The sequence below is a fragment of the Eulemur rufifrons genome, chromosome 7 (assembly GCF_041146395.1).
Source record: "Eulemur rufifrons isolate Redbay chromosome 7, OSU_ERuf_1, whole genome shotgun sequence".
In the NCBI taxonomy this organism is placed as follows: domain Eukaryota; kingdom Metazoa; phylum Chordata; class Mammalia; order Primates; family Lemuridae; genus Eulemur; species Eulemur rufifrons.
The window spans coordinates 208439967-208461258 of NC_090989.1; the positions used below are offsets into that span (position 1 = coordinate 208439967).

Consider the following 21292-nt stretch of genomic DNA (forward strand, 5'->3'; position numbering starts at 1 on the left):
CTCCCCTGGCCCAGCGCCCTTCACTTCTGGCCTCCACCCTGACAGTACAACCTCAAGAAGACCAGTCTGACTTGATCAGAATCCCCCCAGGCACTGTCCCAGAGAGCTCACCTCCAGGTTACTCTTGTTCGGTGCCTCCTGTCTTGGCCACCTTAGGCCTTGAACGCACCATTTTCTTCCTCTCCTGGTGGTGGGCAGCTGCCAAGGCCCTTTTCTTTCCCACCTCGCCACATAGCAAATCCCAGAAAGAGCCTCTTCTCCATCATCCACCTGACGCTTGGCTCTGGGGAGACCCCACACACAGGCAGAGAGAGGGTGGTGGCTCTGCTTTCCTCAACTGTGATGTCCAGAAGCTCCTGGAAATGCTCATTACCAAGAGAGCAGGACTGAAGCTGTGGAAGGAAAAAGAAAAGGATAGGTCATTTCTGAAACAAGTGAGCCCCGATTACCCGCAGGGTTCTCTGGGGAATATGGTAAAGTCACCGAGCTGGGAGTGGGACACCACAACTCCATACTTCTTCTGGAACATGAAAGAGAAACCAGAGCAGCTGCCGGATCCTCAGCAGCTCTCCCATCCGAAGGCCATGGGGGACCACTTACAGCAGAAATGCGGCCAGCTCTTCTGGGGCCTCCCAACTCTGCACAGCGAGTCCCTGGTAGCTGCTGCCTGGGTCTCTAGGAAGCCTTCTACAAAACCACCACGTCGCTTTGTTTCCTTCAATGAAGTCCCTGACTTTTTTCCTTCAGAAAATTGGAGGGAAGAACCTTCACAACCTCCCCAGGACCAGCCTGGGCCCCACCACGAGGCCCAGCCCCAGGCTTTGATTGAAATCTTCCCGAAGCCCCAGCCCCAGCCTTTGACCGAAACCTTGCCCAAGCCCCAGCCTCAGCCTTTGACTCAAACCTTGCCCAAGCCCCAGCCCCAGCTCCTACCTTTGGATAAGATCCACAGCCAGGTCCCTCTGTCTCCTGCTCCCCCAGAAGTACCATATTGCTCTCCACCCCAGAGTAAAGGGGACCTTACAGGAAGCTGTAGAACAACTTGCCCTACATCCCAGGAGAAGGCACAATTCCTCATCCCAACTGCAGGTGAGCATCTGGAATGGCCCTTGCAGAAGCGACTGAGGTGGAAGAAAATGTTATCCTCTCTGCTCAAAAACTCTCGGGCCTCCTGTAGCCAACCCACTCCAGACCTTCCCCAGGATAGCGAGGACTCCCAGAGCCACAAGTCTGGCTCCATTCTTCTCGGAGATTTGATCATCCCTGAGCACCAGAAGCAGCACAAGCAACATATTCAAAGGAGTTTCACCCCCGATAAAGACCAGTTGGGCCCTCCCTGCAGATCCCAAGCACCCATGATGCAGCCTCAGGGTGAATTCCCAGGGAGGGGTCAGCCTGGGGCAGAAGACAAGCATGGGGCATTTGCAGGTAAAAGCAGCAAGGATGAACAGAAGATGGGGTCCAGGCACTCTAAAAGATTCTCTCAGGAGAGTTCCATAAGTGTCAAAGAAGACAAGGACCCAACCAGGAACCTAGGGCAAGATCTGAAGAGGTTCCCAGAAGATCTATACATAGGTTCAAAAAATACCTTGGTGAAAGTTCTGGACGACAAGGAGGAGGAGGAGTCAGATAGTGACTGGATTAGGCTCCAGAGGTATAAATCAGGAAATTATGTACCCAGGGGCCCAGAGAAGCAGCAGGTTGACAAAACCCTGAATTTCCAATTGGACCAGAAGGTGGGGGAGATCAACGAAGGCACGGTCCCTGTGCGTGAGCATCAGTCCAGGATCACTGCCAGCCGTACTGTTCTCAAGTCTGACACCCACCATAAGCCCAGAAATCTAGCATCCTTGAGGGGTCAGAAATGCCATGTGAACACCTCTCAGGAGCTTTTTTTCCTTGATCCCTGCACTAAAGAGATGCTAGAAGCACACATTATAAGGTTTCGTGTGAGGCATAGGTGGGGTTCAAATCTCCAGTCCCTGGAGCGCATAAATCTTGAGCGTCAAACCCCACCCTTTCCATTCTCCAGCCTTCCCTCCTGGGCCACTGGTGAATTTGGGGATGGCTCCATAGCTGAGGTTGCCAATTTTCTGGGAGAACATCCTCGGAAAGGTCCAGGAGAGAAGGTGATAACAAAAAAGTCAGTCCTCACCCTGACTGGTTTTCTCTCTGCCCCCTCACTTGTGAGTGAGAAAGTCCAGAGGGACCAGAGAGGTGGCCAATCTGGTGACAACCGTGGGCACTCAGAGGCCTCTGCCAATGGACAGGAGGGAAGGTGGCCTTCTCAGCCTCTCACATGCAGCGTTGGAAGCAGAACGTGGAAGAGTAGTACTGTCCTGGGGGTCGGGAGAGGCAGCCCAGAGCCAAGTCCAAGTCCAGCAATGGCCAGGCATGATCTACAGGAGGAGAAGGAGAGCATGGCCTCAGGAGTCCCTTGCAGTAGCATAGCAATGCTGGGGCTCAGCGTAGGGTCCCAATGTTCAAGGGCCGAGAAGACCATGGAGCCAGTAGAGGGCAAGGAGGAAAAGCCCCCTGCTTGGGAAGTCATGCTGGGAGCCAGTGTGATGGCAGACTCCCAAACCATTAATGTGAATCTGGGTTCAGGGTCTCTGGGGCCCAGTAAAAGCTCCTCATTCTCTAGAATTTCTGGTACCCAGCATCCAGGAGACCTACGCCTGAAAACAAAGGTTACGAGTAAGTTTTCATTCAAAGTGGAGGTAGAATCAGAGAAGCAGTTTCAAGGCCCTGCCACTGGTGTCCTCCTCCAAGACTGTGCCACTGGCCTCCATTTTCAAGGCCGTCACACCGACATACTCCCCACAGCAGACATGTTGGTTTCTCAGGAACCTCAGTCCAATTCCCAGGCCTCTCTGTCTGGTACCCAGAGTGTGCCCAGTAAGGACGCATCAACTTCTCAGGGGCTATGTGACCCCACTTGGCATGGAGGGAGCAGCCAGGGACAGCAGGAGCCCAGAAGCCCAAAAGTGAGGGCCTCCTGGAAGACTCAGAGCAATATGTGTGGCCCTACTGACAAGAGAGAGAGCAGTAGGAGGCCCAAACCAAGGGAGCATGAACCAAGGTCTGCAGGACCAAGGCCCTTCCAATCCAGTGGGATGAGTCGCCCTGCTCAGGTCAGGGAAAGAGAAACCCCTGGGAACAAATACTCTCAGTTACCACAAGAGAAGGGACAGGCACCTCCAGAAAGCTACTTCGGAGAAAAGATCAATCGTTTTCTGCAGCGCCTCAAGCCCAGTAAGAAGGGCAAAGAGCAGGAAGATCCCCTGCCGAAAGGCAAGCCTGTGCCAGCCACTGCCCAGAGCCCAGGGCAAGCCACAAGGTCATCTATGAACATCAGGGCTGATGAGGTCCGGGCAATCATCACATGTGTCGGACAGATTTTAGTGGACAAATTGGGGCTGAGGCAAGAACATCGTCCCCTGGCGTTCAATTTCCGCAAAGAGGAACCCCAGGCCCCAGTGGATGGGCGTTCCTACCACCCCAAAGTTCCCTACCACAGAGGGCAAAGGAGAGTGATGAGAGATATAGCCTCCAGTCACCCCACCCCCATGGGCCACAGCTATCTTGTCAAGAACAAGTGGGTCACAGAGAGGGACAGCAATTGGGCCTCCCCACCCAGGGAGCCTGTGCTCCCGGCCAGTCCCTGCCAGCATAGGCCAAGGGTGGCAAGAGCTTCGGGCCACCTTCTCCGTTAGACAACACACTTGTCCGGTCAGCAAGATCCTGCCTTTTATGCCTTTCCTTATGGGAAAATTTTCTCACAGAATAAATTTTATTCAGGCAGAGAAAACCTGTTTTGCCTCATGTTAGCACATCTGGTATATGCTAATGGCTTCTTCTTATCAAGAACATGGGCCAAATAAATGTGTTTTTCTCATCAGAGGTAGTGGCTTCCGTGTGGGATGCTGGGTTGCAGGGAAGGGGTCAGCATTCGCTCTGCCTGGGTGTGGCTTCTGGGCGGGACAGGCACGGGGAGGCTGACCAGCTGGCAGATGCACTGTCACCCCAGGTCCCGCACTGCACCTTCTTTTCATAACTCGGTCATTACAGAGAGACTTCAGGACCGTCAGGACTGGCAAACCCTGTGGACACCCCACCCCGGGATCTGACTCACACTGTTTTTGCCCAGGCTTTCCCTCTACACGAACTTTGTGCAGTGGTGGGGGATGGGTTTACAGAGGCCTCTAAGTGGGGAAATTCCACTCAGGCTGCAGGAATGTGGGAGCCAGGCAGCCTCACACTGCCTGAAGTGGGTCAGGAAGTTTCAGGGTGGAGGTGCTGGCCCTGGGTGCAGGGGCAGAGAGATCTGGCCCCCATGACTTTCCTGGTGAGGAACAGACGACCCTGCCCAGAGCCTGCTGAAGGATTGGAGAGGCAGCCCAGAGCCAAGTCCAAGAGATGGTCCCTGCTGGCCCCTCTGGGCTCAGCCTTGGTGACAGGAGCGTGCCCCTCCCATCCTCCACCTTCCTCCCTTTGAAAGCAGCGGCCAAGACAGGGCCGGTCTGGGTGGGCGCAGCAGGAGGTGCGAGGGCCTCGTCTGCCCTCCTGGCCACCCGCTTTCCCCTCTGGTGTGACCAGAATGGGGAACCATCTGATGGTGGCAGACAGAGGATGAGGGTGGAGTGTGGGAGAAGAATTGAAGAGGTGGCAACCAGGAGGATGGCAGAGCTCACCTGGCACTCTAAACAGTGACTGCCCAGTGCACCCATAGGCCAAGGGGGTCAGGCAGCAGCCCCATGGCAGAGGGCTAGACCAAGGGGCACAAAGCCTTTGTAGGAAGGTGGCTTTTCTCACTGCATATGTGACCAGCCTGTGCACTGTCACCTCTGGAATTCTAGAGAGGACTGGTAGAAAAGACAGGACTCAGGTGCTTGTGGTATCACAGTCTGGTGACCTTCACAGACATGTGGCCTCAATGCTGCTCCCAGAGCTGGGGTACTTGGAGGGCCAGTGTTGTGCCTGGGCTGCTCCTAGAGCCTGTCCCGTGTCCGCTGGGGACAGGGAAGCCAACAGGGGCATAGCAGCAAGGGGAGCCAGGGCCTGGGAATGCTGGAGCTGAGCAGTGACCTTACAGAGAGACCTCCGCAGAGACCCCTGACATAGACCCCCACAGGGACCTCAAGAGACCTCTGACAGAGACCCCCACAGAAAGACCCCCACAAAGATGGCAGAGACATTGACAGAGACCCCCAGAGAGAACTGTGACAGATATGCCCATAGAGAACTCTGACAGAGACACCTATAGAGACCTCTAACAGAGACTCCAAAAGAGACCTCTGACAGAGACCTACGCTAAGAGATCCTTATAGAAATCTCTGAGAGAGACCCAAATAGAGACCTCTGACAGAGACCCCAAGTGGGAAACCTCCACAGAGACCTCTCACAGAGACCTTGGAAAGAGATCCCCAACACAGCTCTGACAGACCTCCATTGGGACCTCTCACAAAGACCTCACAGAGACCCACACAGAGACCTCTGACAGAGATACTCAGTGATAGACCTCATAATAAGAACTCTGATGACACAGAGACGATATCAGAGACCTCCATCGAGACCAACCAAGAGCTCTATTAGATACACAAATTAAGAACTCTGACAGAGATATCTACAGAGACTCCCCGAGACCTCTGACAAAGAATCCACAACAGACCTCTGACAGAGATCCCCACAGAGAATTTTGACAATCACAGTGAAAAACTCCCACAAGGACCTATGACAAAGAGGGACCCTGAAAGACCACCACAGAGACCTCTGACACAGACCTCTCACTGAGACCCCCACAGAGACTTCTGTCAGAGACTCCCACAGAGATCTCCAGAGAGATCTCTGATAGCCATTCACACAAAGACTTGCAGAGACCTCTGACAGAGACCCACCTAAGAGAGCCTCATAGAAATCTCTGAGAGAGACCCAAATAGAGACCTTTGACAGTGACTCAAACTTAGAGACCCCCAGAGATACCTCTGACAGAGACCCTCATAGGTGCCTGTGACAGACAGCCCCAGAGACTTCTGACAGAACCCCACACAGAGACCTCTGACAGAAACCCACATAGAGAACACTGACAGAGACCCACACAGAGATGTCTGACAGAGACTCTGTGGGGAGGGGGCTCTGCGGCCAGCGAAGGTACCGGAGCAGGTTTCTGGGAATTGAAAGAAGAGACAAGCAGTAGTGGGTAAAGGAAACATGTTCTTTTATTGCCGGGGGGATGTAACCCACTGCAAGAACATGGTGAGCGCTTATATATGGCTCAGAACAATCATGGCAACATGCCAAGCAAAGGCGTGATTCACATAGGAGGTGACATCATGGTTACGTAACCATGCTGACTTAAAGGCCGGCAGAAGACACGCCAGCAATCATTTTAGTTTGGCTTAAGAACCTATTGCCTATACAAATGGATTTGCCTTACAGACCCACACTGAGATTCCTCCACAGAGACTTCTGACAGACGCTTCCACAGAGAACACTGACAGGGATCCCCACATAGACTTCTGACAGAGACCCACACAGAGACCTCTGACACCCCTACACTGAGAGACCTCCACAGACCCTTCTGGTAGGGACTCCCACAGAGACCTCTGACAGAGACTCACACTGAGACACCCCACATCCTCTGTCAGAGACCAACACTGAGAGACCTTACGCTGAGACCTCTGACAGAGACCTCATATCTATCCTTAGGATCCTGATCAGCCACCCGGTGACAGGTCCTTCTTCATGGCTCTGACAGCACTTGGCAAACTGGCAGCACAGGAGAGAATCTCAGAGATTTGCCGTGCTCCCTGGAGAGAATGCTTGTGTATTTTTTCTTTTCTAATCTTATTACTTTTCTTTCTTCTGAAAAAAATCACAGATTGCACATATAAATCTGGAAAATCTTTTCCTTCACAAAATTTCATTAGCTTGAGCTCTGACCCACAGTTTAGAAAAATCCCAAACTTTGAAAGCAAGCAAAACTGTCACTATCTAGTGAGCGAAAATTATCTTCTTGGTCTACTTTTAGTAATCATCCAGTCAAATGACATTAGGGGCCACATTATTTTATTGGGCACAAATCCCTGCACTCAAAATGACTGATTTTACTCTGGAAACGTGAAGAAAGGAGCCCTCGGCAAACGGACTCCAGAGGAGATAAACCTGCAAAGATGCATTTGCCTCCCACTCGCTCCTGTGGGGCTGTGCAGCTGGCATGGTATTTTGCACATGACAGGTTGTGTCAGGTTTGTGAAGTTTGCCTTATTTTTTAAAATGAAACAAGCCACATTAGCAAGCATAGGAAGATTTTTCATAAATGAGACATATTTCTAGTGCTATTTCTATTAGAACTTTTAACAAATTGATAGTAAAAATTAAATAATTAACTGACATTGTTTATTTTTGCTCCTCAAAATGTGACAGTGCCCTCAGATGGTACTACACGTTTCCATGTGTAGTAGCAGAATATGATAAAATCCTAATCCTAATGTTCAGCTAAATCATCTTAACCTGCTGAACTATTTAGAAGAATTCATTTTTTTTATTTCCGCATATTATGGGGATACAAATGTTTAGGTTACGTATATTGCCTTTGCCGCCCCCCGCCCCGCAGTCAGAACTTCAAGTGTGTCCATTCCCCAAACGTGTGCATCGGGTATATGTGTGTATATTCCCACCCCTCCTCCCCCTTCAAACCTGCCTGACTCCCGATAAATGTTATTCCTACATGTCCACTTAGGTGTTGATCAGTGAAACCAGTTTGATGGTGAGTACATGTGGTGCTTATTTTTCCATTCTTAGGATACTTCACTTAGTAGGATGGGTTCTAGCTCTATCCAGGAAAATATAAGAGGTGCTATATCACCATTGTTTCTTGTAGCTGAAGAGTACTCCATGGTATACATATACCACATTTTATTAATCCATTCTTGCAGTGATGGGCACTTAGGTTGTTTCCACATCTTTGCAATTGTGAATTGTGCTGCTATAAACATTTGAGTGCAGATGACTTTTTTATAGAATGTCTTTTGTTCTTTTGGGTAGATGCCCAGCAATAGGATTGCTGGATCAAACAGTAGATCTACTTGTATCTCTTTAAGGTATCTCCATATTGTTTTCCACAGGGGTTGCACTAGTTTGCAGTCCCACCAGCAGTGTATGAGTGTTCCTATCTCTCTGCATCCACACCAACATTTATTGTTTTGGGACTTTTTGATAAAGGCCATTCTCACTGGAGATAAGTGATATCTCATTGTGGTTTTGATTTGCATTTCCCTGATGATTAAAGATGTTGAGCATTTTTTCATATGTTTCTTGGCCATTATTCTGTCTTCTTTTTAAAATAATTCCAAGAAATATACATTTCCCAAGATTCAGGCAGTCAGGCTCTGTTTTATATTCATTGCAGGGTGACAAAAAGGACACATTGATTAAAATAATTTTGAAATCTTAGAAAATATATAATTGAATTTGTCCTTCAGATATACATTGTCCCAAATTACTTGGGAATTGACATTTTAACATTTGTTAAATTAAAAAATATATATATTTAACCAACATTTTTATGATAATAATGATAAAGGTCTCAGTATATCCCTAACACTTGACAAATTGTGCACTTAGTTGAGATTATATATTTCTCACTGTTCATAGAATCCTGTTATCTTAAGATAAAAACAGAGGTCAAGTGTCTATCTCTAATGAAGTGTCTTAGATTACTCATTGGGATGACAGGGTCATGGTGCCTTCTCTAACAAGGTAGGGTTGAGCTAATGGGAGGGCTCTGAGGTTGTATATCTATTTTTTAAATTAAGAATAACACAGTCAAATAGTAATGTATCTTACACAATTATAGCTATTAGCTTTTTGAAATTTGCTCCCTGTGTGAGATTTTCTTATTATGTTCATAGAATTATGCAAGGTGGCCATTCCAGTGACCTGTAATGTCCAGTCAATAATATCAAGTGACCAGAATAACTCAACATTCCCCTAAGAACAACCACATCCACAGTGTCCCACAATCATGGGAATGATATTTTCTTTTTGGAAGTATCAGCCCGTATGCCTAAATCATGTCTTTAAATAAGATGAAACCATATTCTAGAAAAAGATATAAAATAATGGAACTTCTGGGAAAATAGATGAGGATTTAGGAAATGCTAGTGTCTTTCATAGGAAAACATGACCACCTCATCTCATCCTGGTACCATGACAAAGGAAACATAGGCGACGCAGGTCTGTCATCTAAGCTTTTACTTCCTATTTTTTTTTTTTTTTTGGTAAGACCTGTGGGCCAAAATATTTTTACAGAAGTGATTTATGGGAAATGTGGCTTGTAAAGTTCTATAGTCACTCTTATTCCCCTTGGAATGGAGCATGAAGCCAAACCAAATAACCAGGAAAAATATTTTCTGGAAAAATGATTACATTCTCTTGAACTTTTGTAAGTAAAAGAGAAGATGGAGGCTTCAGGTAGGAAGCTGAGCTATTCTCCCCTGTCAAGTAACTACATAGTTTATTGGCTGTTAAATGGAAGGACTCCCAGGAGGCTGTCTGATGGGAGGGTCCGCAGAAGGCAGATCAAGGACACACTGGTGCAGGTTCACGATGGTCAGCACATCTGACAGACGTGTGTGTAAGCCAAGCAGGAAGCAGACCTTGGCAGAAGAAGCACTGGGTGGTGGTCCCATTTGCTCAGTGGCGACACCACGCTTCACCCCCAGCTCACTCCATACCATCCCTCATTGTATAGGGACTTAGGGGTGATTTTAGATGCAGAAGAAGGAGGGGAGGAAGATGAAGAGCCACTGTCAAAACAGTAACTATGGCCTGTCCTCTATCCCAGTAACCTGATTGACAAATGGGGACCCTGAGATATCCCCCAACCACACATGCGCTTGGTTCCCACATTTTCTGACTCAAACCGATGCTTCCCCCACCACATCATCCAGCCCATGGGAGAGAAGCCCCTTCATCTGTGAGGCAGGTGATAGCCTGACAGGAAATTATTTCTACCACCACCAGGTCAGGATGGATATTATAATTTCAGCAAAAAAAAATAAAAATAAAAATAAAAAGCCACTTTGTCATTTAGATAATGACTTATTTCATAGTGTGGTAACTCTCTTAATAGCAGTCTTATTTTTAATCATGGTATGGTTTAAGAGGAAACTAAAGATAAGCAAAGGAAATTTGACTTTACAACTTCCATGAAAAACAGTGCATTAGTGCGTTCCACTTCTCCCTGTGGGACAGACTCCATCTTGGAAAGGATACCTTTCCCTGAATCCTGAACACACCTGCAATTTAAGATGGTTATCACAGATAAGGAGTGGAGGCAAAAGCAGACAAAATCATTTCTGGAGCAGTCGTCCCCATGTTGTCCCACCCTGCCTTCACTTAACAGGCATGAGGTACCTTGGTGGTGGGGCCCGGGGTGGGCTTTCCCCAGTAGGAAGGGCAACACAGCATGCTGAGGTGCAGAGAGAAAACGTTAGAGCTCCATTTAGGTTCTTTTTCATCTCATTCTTCTTAGGTTTACATATATATATAATACAGTTCATAATATATATACAGAAGTATTGTCATACATATCAATTACAGAACCACAATGCATGCATATCATTGGCAAATAAATGAATATATTAATAAACATACTGGAGCCGCAGAAAAAATGCTCATAAAGCATTTTACTGACTGGGAGAATGACAGAAATCTTGCAGAAACACTGGTATTTTTAAGGGAACGGACCCAGAATGCAACACAACCATGGGCTCTGGGCTCCATCAGGCAAACCACATTTATTTGTCCAGAAAGTGAGAGCCACAAACTGCAGAAGAGCCATTTCCCCAGACTCTGAAACAGTGACCTCTGATCAGTGTCCCCTTCACAGGCAGAAGGTGGGAAACACAGAAGGGAGTGGATCATTTCCCAATTGCCCGCAGAAACCACAGAGCTGTGGTGCAGGAGGGACACATGAAAGGTTGGGTGGGTTGGGGAAGATGGGAGCTCAGGGCCAGTTAGAATGCAGGACTTCAGGGCCCGCCAGGGCCAGCAGGGCTGAGGGGTGTGGGAACCAGCAGCAGGGACCTCAGGCAGGGCCTGGGGAACTGCAGCACACACCTTACCCAAGAACCACTGTGGTTAAGAATGCAGTGGTTTACCTTTCCACCTAATGGTTGCATGTATCCTGTTGCTTTTGAAAGACAGGCGCCAAAATTCTGAAGTATAATAGTAGTGGTAGGCAGTAGTTTGATTTACTATTTTTTAAACTTCAGTTTCGTATATGAAAGGCCCAATGGAAGATATTTGTTTTGAATCATGTAAGCAGTTCTGGGGACAGAAAAGAAAAATAAAATAGACTGTTGTTTAGTAATGCAGGGGTGTTAAAAATATTGAGCAGAATTAAACATAAGATAAATATTCTTAGCATCCAAATCCATTGATCATGCTCACAAACTGGCAAATGTTGAGAAAGAGTCCTAGTCGCCAGGCCAAGCAATTACAGTGAGTGCAGCCCTCCCCAAGCACAGGTAGATCTGAAGCTCTTCCTCCCACTGCATTACTTCAGGGGGTACAAGATAAGATTATTTGATCAATAATCAAGTTTTAGTGAAGGCAGCATCTGTAGTTGTCAGCACTTGCTACTGAAGGGTAATGTCTGAAGAACAAGTTCAGGAAGAGAAGTATTTTGGTTTTGATGCCAAAATCAATCCCTTGGACACATCACTTGACATAGAAAATGGATTTAAATAAGAGTCTACACTCGTCAATCCACTGCACACTATCTACATTCCCAAGCAACCTTCTGCAGGAGGGATACCATTATTTCACACAGTCTGTCATCTCTAACACAGTGGGGTGGTCAGATATACTTGTCAAGGTGAAGTGGGATGTCACTGGAAGACTCAGTGCAAGTGTGAAAATCTTGCAACCTCCTCTCAGAGATATGGTTATCAAATGAGATAGTGCATTGATGTATCCATGCACAGAGGGGTCTTAGGAAGTACTGTAAATTACAAAATTGAAAAAAGCGACACCTGGCGATCTCTGAAGCGGGACTCTCTGTTTAACAGCACCCTACTGGTTTCATGGGCTACCATGTGTATGTTCCTTTTACTAGGGTAACATTGTCCCCCTTAATCAGCATATGGATAATTTAACAGTAGTTAAATTCTTGATTATTGAAGCACTCTGTATTCAAAGTATGAATTGACTTAAAAGTGTTTCTGTGAATGTCTTCTCATTTTTATGTCATTCCTCATTGATATTGCACTGGTTTTCTGAGAGGGTAGAGCTGGGAAGCCAAATCAATGTGTAGTCCACAGCTTGTACTGGGAATTCAGCACTGGCAGAGGTGGAAACTCTGAGCAAAGGGAATCAAGGGACGTGAGCTGAGCCAGTATTTGAGGGAGGGTGAATGAACCAAAATCTTCTTGGTGATTGTAACATTTATGAGTTTATATAACATCAAAATAGAACAAATAAAGAATTTGGTAGTTAAGCCAACTTTGGAAAACACATTCAAATCCATGTTGGGGCTCAGAAAAAGCTAGCCCAAAATGAAGGCCTCAGAAGAAAATGTTTCTCCCTGACCTTCTGTCTCTGGCCCCTCATTCTCCCTCAAGGATAGCTGTACATGCTAGAACCCTCTTCCCCAAGGTGGGTCATAAAAACCAGAACTCCTTTTCCCCAAAGCCAGCTATAAAACTTAAAAATATTACTCTTTCCCCCATCTTTCTGTGTAAAAACTGGTCATAAAGAAACTATCCTTAGATTTGTGTTACCTGTTCTAGTTTTTGCTGGAAAACACTGTTTTCTTTATTCTACAAAGCATGGCACATTACAATTAATCAGTAGACTTGAAGCCTGAGTGACTTTTCTGTCTCCTTCCAGCAGTTTCTGCCAGGTTTGCCTGTGCTTGGGTTGGGAACTTTCCTCCCTTCTCACCCTCACCGGCAGCATCTCCCACTCACCCTGACCCCCTGGTTCCCCTTTTAATCCTCCAAATATTTTATTATCATATACAGAATTTTTCTGTTAGGAAAATATTCTACTACAGATGGCTCTGCTACTGATCAACTAACTATAGGTTTACAATGAATGATCAATCCATGTGATTTGCCTATAGACCTGAAAGAGCACATTGAATACTTCTCCGTTTTCTCAGAATAAGTGAAGGTACCCATTGATCTATTATTGAAAATAAAAATTTATGAAAAGGCACTTATGAATAAGAACTAAGAACTTTTGTCTAGCCCAAGATCCCAAAGATTTTCTTCTAGGATTTTTTTTCTAAAAACTTGTAGTATTATGTTTTTCAGTTAAGTTTGTGATCCATTTCAGGTTAATTTGTGTGTATAAGGTATAAGGTTTAAGTTGAGATTTCTTAGGCTATGGATGTCCATTTTCTCTGGCACCATTTGTTGAAAAGACAACTCCTTCCTCTTTCATTGCTTTTGTACCCTTGTCAAAAATGAGTTGGGCATATTTTCGTGAGTCAATTTCTGGGTTCTTTATTTTGTTCCACTGATCTATGTATTCATCTCTCTATCAATATCACACTGTCTGATTATTGTAACTATATACTCAACCTAATATCTAGTAAAATCATTCATGTATTTTATTCTTCTTTTTCAATAATTAACTATTCTAGGGTCTACTTTTTCATATAAATTTGAAAATAAGCTTATCTATGTGCACAAAAAAATCTCATTGAGGTTTTGATAAGAATTTTATTAACTCTACAGATCAATTTGGAGAGAACTGACATCTTTGCTAGGGTGAATCTTTCAAACCATGAACAAGGCATGTGTATGAATTTATTTAGTTCGTCCTTCATTTCCTTTCATCAATATTTTGTAATTTTCACCCTACAGATTATGTACAAGTTTTTTCAGATATATGCTTAAGTATTTCATTTTCTTTGGAACAATTGTAAAGGTGTTGTGTTTTCAATTTTAGTTTCTACATATTCATTATTACATAGTAATGTGATGAGTTTGGGAGTATAGAGCTTTTATCCTGAGAACTTGCTGAAGTAATTTATTATTTCTACAAGATTTTTGTAGATTCTCTGAGATTTTTCATAGACAATCATGTAATATGCAAACAGGGCCAGTTTTATTTCTTCCTTTCTAATCCGTATGCCTTACTTTTTTTCTTGCCTGCTTGTGTTGGCTAGAACTTTCAGTTCTTTGTTGAATAGGCATGGTGAGAGCAGATATCTCTGCCTCGTTTCTAACCCAAGGGGGAAAACATTGTCTTTAACCACAAAATATGAGTTAGCTGTAGGTTTCTGGTAAGAGTTGGCTATAGGTTTTTGGTAAATGCTCTTGATAAAGTTTGGGAAGTCCCCTTCTCTCCCTAGTTGTCTGAGAGTTTTTATTATAAAATGGTGTTATATTTTGTCAAAAGTTTTTTCCTGCATCAATTTACATAACCAAAAATGATTTTTTCTTCTTTGGCTTATTAATATAGTATGTAACATTAACCAAGTCTTGAATACTGCACCAGCCATGCAAAATACCTAAAATAAATCTGTATTAGGGAGGGCTGCACTGAGAGAACTTTTGTTACCTGAGAGACTATCTGCATAACAAGACAAGCTTTATTCATCATTTATTTTCTCCCCTCACTTTCCCAGAACTTATGTGGCTACAACCCCCACCCCACCAACCCAAAGTCCCAAACCCCTACCCCCATTCCTTCTATAGCTGAAGATGCTGTAATATTAATATATAAGCGTCAGTCATCTGACCCGTGTGAGAGTCCCTTGCCTATGTAGTTAAATATGTTTTTTTCCTGTTAACCTGTCTTTTGTCAGCTTAATTTGTAGCCCAACCAAAAAACTTAGGACAGTGGAAGGAAGCCTTTTTTCCCTCCCCTACACCTCAGTACCCACTGCCAACTGAAGCAAAAGAACATTGCTAAAGCCACCTGTACACCTTTTCCCTTTTGAATTACCTTCCCTCTGCAGAAGTAATGGATTTTCTGAATTTACTGTTAACCTTTACCATGCAAATTTTTATATAGTAATAACATGAATAAATCCCTGAATTAGTAAAAAACAAACAAAAAACAAACAAAATGAGAAGGGGAGTTGGGACTCAAGGTGGTCTGTAGGTTGAACTCTATGATGATGTCATCCATATTCAACCAAGTTGATTCACCCCATGGAAATTTCATGATTCAACTTAGTAGGTCATTACTAATTCCCTAATGTATCTTAAAGTTCATTATCAGTAAATATATTTACCTTGTTTTTTTAAATTTCTTAATCTTTTCCTCATGCTGGTATTGCACGGGAATACACACTGCGTAAGAGTCCTGCTACAATATCTTGAAAGAAGGAAATCCAGAAAAGGCTTGCATAGTAGCTCACTTAGCCAAGTTTATGAAGAATCCTTTAGATACTATGGAAGAGCTAAATCTTTGAAAAAGATTTAGGGGTCAGGAAACTTACCCAGAAGTAGCTGTGACCATAAAAGGAGCAAAATGGGCAAGGAAGATACCAGAACAAAGCCTCAGGGCTGTGCCTATAAAACAGAAGTTCAGAAAAACCTAATTTGATTTTTGTGCCAGGGAAAATTTCATTTGCTTTTCAACTTCTGTCTTCTCTTTTCTGTTCTGTAATATCCTTATTAATCATTCAGACTGAAGAACTTATCTTCCTTTCAGCACTTCAAATTCAGTATGATTTTTTTAAAAAAAGTTAGACAAAACAATTGCCTGAGAAATGGGAACAATCCCGAGGGAGCTATAATGCTACTCTCCAGCAAAAGTTTGATTACTAAAGTTCCTACCAAGGAAAAATTCAGATACAGGAAAAGGCTCACATTTAGTTTGAGCAAGTTTGAGGAAAGTTGCCAAAAACTCAATAGAAAGTTTCTGTGGCAATACTTTCCCCATTCTTACGTTCTATACTAATGATAAACAAAGTGGTCAATGAATTACAATTTCTATCCTTAAGTAAGTAAATACACTTAACCAATTGCTCAGAGAAGTTCACAGTGACATTCAGGCCATCACGAACGGCCTATGTGTTATAGACGCCATGCATCTCTAAACTGAAAGGAATTAGGTCTATGCCAGCTCAGCCATTTCCTGGAGTTATATTAATAATAAATCTTTGCACACACACATATTGAATTTCTCTCCAGCTATTTTAGAATGTGTAGTGGTTGTTAGGTTGTTACTGCTATTGTTCTTAGACTCAAGTCTCAAGATTATTCCCTGACTCAAAAATCTTTTAAGGACAACTTTACTGGGAAAGATTTTTTGGTGAGCTATGAACCAGCGTGGCATGCTCTAGGCAACATCTGCATTTAGGGAAGTACACTGATTTCTTCTCTCTCTTCCTAAATGCCTCTGTGATACCTGCCCGGGCACTGCCTAGGGGTTCCAGTTGTCAGAGGCTCTGTTGGACCATGTATTAAGCAGAGCTCCTTGGAAGACAGTGCTGGGCTGCCCATTTCCTCCACCCCCAGCCTTGTTCCTTGCTGTCCACGCTTTTGGACAGAGGCCAGTATGTGCTCAGGAGGCGATGAGAAGTGTGGAGTATAAAAACACATGGGCTCTAAAGTAGCCTTCAGGCCATAGAGACACAAGTGCCCAGACGTGATAGTGACAGAAAACTAATAATCACCATGAGGATCCAGCACTGAAGGTGAATTCCTTTAATAGACTCATGTAAAGTCCCTGTTGACCCACCCAGGCCCTGTCTCATCCTGGGTCCCTCTGTCACTGGCTCTGCAGATCCCCTAGGCACCCCTCCCCCAGCCTTTCTTCCCCCACACCTGTTTTCAGAGACCTACACTCACCATTTTCTATCAGACTTCCCTGAGGGTCATCCAGTTGTGCCCCTAACCCAGAGTTGAGTGATGCCTCCTTGTGGAGTCTCTAAATGACCCACGTCTGCTGGGTGGTGTCCCCACAGCCCAGTCCTAACAAGCACTGGGCACAGGCCACAGCAAACACCGGGAGCTAGTCATAGGGTCTCCAGGCTGGCCTGGGGCAGCCTCTCCAGTCCAGGAAAGACTCCTGGAGTCGGGAGGCAGGGCTCCCCTGAGGAAAGAGGACGTGCTCACACTCTGCACTCAGGCTGGGGAAGGTTGGGGCTCAGGACCCACGGAGGCCCTGCAGGGCACTCACCTTCCCTCCCGGGAATCCATGATGAGAGAATCCAGGCAGGAGCCGGAGGCCTTGCTCACACGCACCCTTCCCACGCAGCCGGGTCACTGCTCCTGCGAAATCACCACGTTGACTTAATTGTAGCTGCTGAGAAAAGAAGGAAAAACAAACAAAAACAAAAATAAAATCTGATTGTTTACCAGGAGATGAACAAACTTGCCATTGCAGCACCTTCAAGAATTGATTGAATTCTGAATGAAATGGTCTCTTTCATCTCGCTTGTGATGGTTACCTCCATTTCAGACACAGTATGCTGAAATAGATTCCCATTCTGTGTTCTGAAACAAATCGTGCCCCACCTCCCTGCAAGGCCCTCGTCCTTTCCGCACTCCTGCCGGGTCATCCTCACACAGAACAGGTCACCTTTGTTCCTCCTGTGGCCCCACCTTGCCTGTGGAACACAGTCTCTGTGCCTTATTCTGATATCTGAGGCCCCCTACAACGTGTCCCTAACCACCTGCCCAGACTTGGCTCTCTCTTCTCACTGTCTGGTTTCCTAAGCTACAGCCAAGTTCCATCCTGTATCCTGTCTGTCCCGTGAGTGAGCACATCACATCCTTTATGCCTCAGTGCCCTGCCCGGAGATTCACTCTGGCCACAGTGCCCCCCTCCTCTCAGGACTGTTTAAACTCCTGAGTGCTAAGGTCTCCAATCTGCAGCTGGGTCCTCTGCGGAGCCTTGCCTGTCTTGACAGCAAACGTCCTCTGCAGCGTCCCTGGAGGTGCCAGGGCAAGGCATGGATTCCAGCGTTACACCAGTAAAAGCAAAGCTTTAGCCTATGAAGCAACACCTTGATACATATTTTGGGCAACTGACTAAGGCACGATAGATTTTTTTGAAGATCACAGTGTTGAATGGAAGACCGATGGCTGTGCTGTGAGAATGCATCTCAGTTGCCTGTAATCGGGCACAAGGAGTCCGGCTCCAGGGATGCACACAAAGGAAAATGCTCTTTCTCCAGCATCAATCTCCAGTATCCTCAATAACATCCTGTATTATATTTATTTTTTAATATAGTTGATAGTGTATCCAGGTGAGAATAAATAATCATAAGCTTTCTGTAAGTTCTCAAAAATACTTCTCCCAAAACTTTTTTAGGTAAACGTATACTATCCTCTTATTATTATCATGTAACTGTAGCTTTACATCTTCTAAAAACATGTGGAATCACGTATGACGTCAAAGATTTCAATTATGTAAAAATAAGAATAGTTGCTTTTGTCCAGAAAAAATGAGGTGGGGCTGGCCTTTCTGTGGCCCGGCCTGACTGTCACTGTGCTGGCCACTCTCTTCCATGGGCCGGGCCACACGCTCTCACCACACATGTCCCTTTGGATACTTGAACAGCAGTGATGTTGATTGCCTCTTACCTCCCTTCTTCCTGATCAAGAGAACTGTCCCGAATGGCTAATGCCCCACCTTGATCAATCCCTTTGACCAGACTTCCTAGAAGGCAGGAGCACCGCCAGGCTTGGGCGTGCAGGCCACACCCTCCCCTGGCAAGGAGACTGCACTTCTCTGAATGAGGCCTAAGCCCTCATTGCCTCCATGTAGTGCCCAAGACTTTCAGCCTGTGGTTCTCTCCGGAGGCTCATGCTGGTGGGTGTTGGGATGTGGGTAGGCCAGGGAATGCTGTGGCTCCTCCTCAAGGCCCCCTGTCAACCAGCCTGTGTCTCCCCAGTTCAGCCTTCACACCCACCCAGGGGTCTCCTTGCATGTACCCAGCCTATACCCTGGCCTCTCTGGGTGGCCTTTGGGGCCTTCATTCCAGCTATCTCCCCACAAAACTCCTCTTGATGGGAGGGGGAAGCAGAGGCAGGGGTTCTGGCCCCTGGTACTGTGGAGAGGGCAAGGCGTTCACATCAGGCCTGGGGACAGTCACCACCACTCCTGATGGAGTGCCTGCCCCACTGCTGTGTGCCTGCCAGTTTTCATGGTGTGCCTCCCCTGTGCCTTCCCAGCAGTCCTGCTGTAACCGAGTGAGGGCGCTGCTGCTCTGCTGCAGGGAAACGGCCAAGGCTCAGACCTCAAAAAAAGGATTTCAAAGTCTTAGGCTGAGGGTGGGAGTTTAAAAAGGGAATTTGGTATAAAGGGCATGCAGGAGTGGCAAGGAGGTGCATGTCAGTGTGATGACTGCCTTGAATTATTGCCCCAGCTGGGGAATGGGCTGGCGCTATCTCGAAGGCTGTTTATCCATAGATTAATTGCAGCCTGGAGGTAGTCTCCTGGTGGGGGTATGGATTGTTCCAAGACTCAGTCTCTGGAACTTCTAAACAAGCACATAATTAGGCGACATTCGTGCGAAGGAGCGCCTGGTGGAAAGAAGGAGGGTAAAGGTCAGTGTTTCCTCATTAAGAATATAGCAAGAAATGGGCAGGAAAATTTCAAAATGGGGCACTGAAAAACAGGGCACTGGTTACTCTGGGAGGCAGGCAGGCCACTGTGGCCATTTCAGGGTTACAGACGGGACAACAGATTCTGCAGAAGGCAGAGGCCAGCTGAATGCCAGAAAGTGCACCAAGAACCCCAGACTCTTGGGGCAAGGCGGTGTCGGCCAGAGGCCCCAGAGCTGCCACTGCAGAATGTTTACCTTTCATTTTAATGTTTTACCTATGTTTATCTTTCTAAACTTGGATTAGATCAGACATTGGCAATGGTTTTTGTACTTTATGTAGAATATATGTGAAACACTATAGAAAATGGCTGAAGTAGAAAAATTATCATGTTTAAAAATAGTTGTAGGATTTAGTTTTGATACTAAGAGTAGAATTTCATTTACCTTAGGTACATTTTATCCTGTTCATAGTTTTCTGTTTTGTTATGTTAACATTGCTGAAACCCAGGCACCTCCTGGCCACTCATTTCCTACGCATCCATCCAACAAACCTACTGCAAATAGCATTCAGTTTCCTGTAGGTGGGAAATCCAGATGACCCGGCCAGCCCACACATCCTGAGTGTCCTAGTGGCTACAGCTTCATTAGGAGGATTTGACAGACTCTTCTGAAATTTTGTAGGAATTTTAATTTAAGACACAGTTCCCCAAGTCCTCTTTTTATCTTTTTTTTTTTTTTTTTTTTAATGAAAACAAATCTGCCTGTCCCCAACTCTGAAGCACACCTGACATTTCCTGTGTCTTCTACAAGAAGATCATTCAAGCCTTTATGGTCACATCTGTAAGATTCTTTGTGTCAAGGAGCAAAATGTGTCTGGTACTAAAGAATGTGTAAAATGGCCAGTTGCTTTTTAAAATATATTTTCCCCAGTTTTCTCCTAATGGCATTTGATAGGATGGCCTTGCTAATAAACTATCTAACAGAGAAAAAACAAACTAACAAAAAAAAAAAAGGAGGATGCTCACAGCACATAATTGTCCCTTTGAAGGGAAAGATCACAGCACAAAACCCCCTTGTTTGATTAAACACCTGTGGCTTCTGTAAGAGTTTGTTTTAGTAGCCTTGAAGAGCCCTGAGCAGATAGCAGGGATGCAAGCTCCCCACCCCAGCTCTTGTCAGACCACATTCCAAGGACCCTGATAAGCCAGAGAAGAGAAAAAGAGGGAAAAACAGATGCAGCCACTTCTCAAGACCTCTTCTTATCAATCTGCCACAACAAATTTTTTTTTTTTTTACACTTTATAACCCAAAACCCAAACTACTTGTCCTCTGGGCCAGCATTTCTCCTTTTTTTCTCTCATGTCATGCCTTACACACCTTTGGGAAGTAAAATAAACTTTCTTTGTTTAAAATTATCCTAATCTTTGTGTTGAGAATTCTTTCTCAGTCCCTGTTACAAGGCCCCACCCTAACGTGGTGGCCTGTATGGGGAAGTCACTTCTTTATCTCCATATGGAGAACTCACTTTTCTGCCTCTGTCTCAAAACTGCTCCCTCTCCCTCCTCTGCTGCTTCTCAGTGCCCCAACACCATTTGGAATTTGGTAAGTCTCTAGGGATGGTCACATACTCGAGAAAGAGTTGGCAGATTCATGGTTATGGAGAACCCTGGTGCCAGGTCTGCCACTCTTGGAGATGTGCCTTGGAGGAATACCTCCTAATCAACTCCTCCCAGACTTCACCCAGACCCAGGGACTCCTGGCTTT

The 21292-nt window shown here is 45.5% G+C and overlaps 1 long non-coding RNA gene across 2 annotated transcripts; it reads right to left on the reverse strand.

Annotated features, from left to right (window-relative positions):
• Window positions 1–349: 349 nt before the first annotated feature.
• LOC138387176 (uncharacterized) lies at window positions 350–17245 on the reverse strand. 2 transcript variants are annotated; one of them, XR_011233922.1, is made up of 3 exons: window positions 17155–17245; window positions 15467–15539; window positions 350–392 (listed from the first exon to the last, which is right to left on the reverse strand). It is a non-coding gene; the product is annotated as an uncharacterized lncRNA (long non-coding RNA). The 2 variants fall into 2 exon arrangements; XR_011233923.1 differs by lacking the exon at window positions 350–392 and adding an exon at window positions 11315–11334.
• Window positions 17246–21292: the final 4047 nt, after the last annotated feature.